This window comes from Dendropsophus ebraccatus, chromosome 6 (assembly GCF_027789765.1).
Source record: "Dendropsophus ebraccatus isolate aDenEbr1 chromosome 6, aDenEbr1.pat, whole genome shotgun sequence".
Taxonomy (NCBI): Eukaryota; Metazoa; Chordata; class Amphibia; order Anura; family Hylidae; genus Dendropsophus; species Dendropsophus ebraccatus.
Genome location: NC_091459.1, coordinates 147,014,640 through 147,017,135, shown reverse-complemented (window position 1 = coordinate 147,017,135; position 2,496 = coordinate 147,014,640). Strand labels below are relative to the sequence as shown.

Below are 2,496 nucleotides of genomic sequence, written 5' to 3'. Positions count from 1 at the left end.
AGGATGCTGGAACTCGGGGAAAACGTATGCAAATGGGTAAGTAACTGGTTGTGTGATAGAAAACAGAGGGTGGTCATTGATGGAACATATTCAGATTGGGTTTTAGTTACTATTTTGGTACCACAGGGGTCAGTGTTGGGTCACAGTTACTAGTGGGGTACCACAGGGGTCACTGTTGAGTCCACTTTTTAATATTTTTATTAATGACCTTGTAGAGGGGCTACAGAGTAGAACCTCAGTTTTTGCAGATGATACTAAACTGGGTAAACTAATCAGCACAGAGGAGGATATCATATTACAGAGGGATTTGTATCAAAAGCTTTGCTGAAGTCCAGATAGGCGATATCCACAGCACCACCTTCATCCAGCACTTTTGTGGCATAATCAAAGAAATCAATGAGATTAGTCTGATTCAGATTCCTTACTGTACGAGCAGTGAGACCGTGGAACTCTCTGCCACATGATGTTGTCATGGCCGATTCATTAAATAAGTTCAAGGGAGGGCTGGGTGCTTTTCTAAAAAATATAATATTACAAGTTATGGGCATTAGATTTCCTGTGATACATTAATCCAGGGATTATTCTGATTGCCATTGGAGTTGGGAAGGAATTTCTCCCTGTGATGGGGCGATTGTCGTCTGCCTCATAGGGGATTTTAAAAAAAAGTCACATCTAAAAAATATTCACCCGTTGAATATTGGCGCATGAATAGAACTTAGACCAAAATTAGGCAAAAAATCCAATTCATCTACAAATAGTCAGAAAGTCCTTGGTAAATTTCCCCATCGTGTCTACTCTGAAAACCCTATGAAGTGACCATGGACTTTCTCATCAGTCTTAAAGCTTAGTGGACATCTTTATTTTGTAAACTGTAGACTAGAGGGTTTAACTTGGGTTTGATGGCTGCATAGAAGACAGACGTTATTTTCACAGACACATCAGAAGTAGGGATGAGTGAACCGGCTGAGGTTCGGGTTCGTATGAACCTGAACTATCGGCTTCTGATTCCCGCTGTCTGCCTGCTCCATGCAGTGGGTGGATACAGCCTGAGGACCGCCTAGAAAACTGGGATACAGCCTATGGCTATGGCTGTATCCCAGTTTTCCAGGCAGTCCTCAAGGTTGTATCTACCCTCTCCACGAAGCGGGCAGACAGCGGGAATCGGAAGCCGATAGTTCAGGTTCATACGAACCCAAACCTCAGCCGGTTCACTTATCCCTAATCAGAAGTTCTGGGTCGTGGTTGCATGTACGCAAATATACCCATACCATTAAAAGAAGTCACCACAATGAGGTGTGACGCACACATGGAGAAGGCCTTGCACCTTCCGGACTGAAGTTTCAGGCTGACAATAGAAATTTGCACATAAGAATATAGAATAAGAGATAAAGGTAGAATGAAAAAGAAAATGCAGCCAACCCTTGTAACAATGTTCTCAACAGAGATATCACTACAGGCTAATTCCAACAATGACGGACCTTCACAGAAGAAGTGGTCAATGGTAATGGGTTTACAGAAGCTCAACTGATAGACAAAATATATATCTACAAAGGAAATGATACAACCAGTGACCCAGGAGACGCTGATCATCCAGACACAAGACAGTATTCATGATGGCATTATAATGTAAGGGGTGACAGATAGCCACGTATCTGTCGTAAGCCATAAAAGCCATGAGGATACACTCTGTTTCTGCCATAAGGAGACAGAAGTAAATCTGGAGAAGACATCCAGTAAATGAAATACTCTTGGAGAAAACTGCAATGTTCATCAACATCTTGGGTATGATGATTGAGGTGTAGCGCATGTTCAAGATGGAGAGATTAGAGAGAAAGAAGTACATGGAGACATGAAGACGTCTGTCAACCCTCACGGCCAATATGAGCAGGAGGTTCCCAGCCATGGTAGACACATACACAGTGAGGAACAACATGAACAATGTCCCCTGCAGATTTGGGTTGTTGGACAGACCAAGAAGAATAATTTTGTTTATTGAGGTCTGGCTCTTAAATTCCATACCGGTGATCTCCAAAGACTCCTCCTCATCCAGGAACTCTGGATAAAGATGAGGCAGGAAAGGTGCTTGGAAGAATTTTCATAATCCAGAGTAATCTTACAAAAAATTATAGAAACTAAAATTACTCAACAACCTAAAGAACTCCAAATTAGAGGAAATATTTTAACAGGGTTACAATTTATTGGCTCTAAAACATAAATATGAGTGGGTAACACAAGAGGTCTATGTCTTACAACAAAGAGCTTTGATACAGTTAGAGATTATTAGATATTCGTAAAGGTTTAAAGCTTCACGAGATGCGGCAAGGCGTGGAGGGCACAAGCTAAAAACGTGTTCTTTATGGGGAGGGGATGTTAAGCCAGAACACTTTGCAAGCACTCTGTCGGCGGCTTATCTCTCCCCCCAAAAAAGGGGTCAGGCAGTGGTTTTTCATTACGCTCGATCCCTATCTCCCTTTCCTCTGTCAGTCAAAAGAGCCC

The 2,496-nt window shown here is 42.2% G+C and overlaps 1 pseudogene; it reads right to left on the bottom strand.

The window, feature by feature from the left end:
- Nucleotides 1–1,218: 1,218 nt before the first annotated feature.
- LOC138795335 (olfactory receptor 10A7-like) lies at nt 1,219–2,017 on the bottom strand (annotated as a pseudogene).
- Nucleotides 2,018–2,496: the final 479 nt, after the last annotated feature.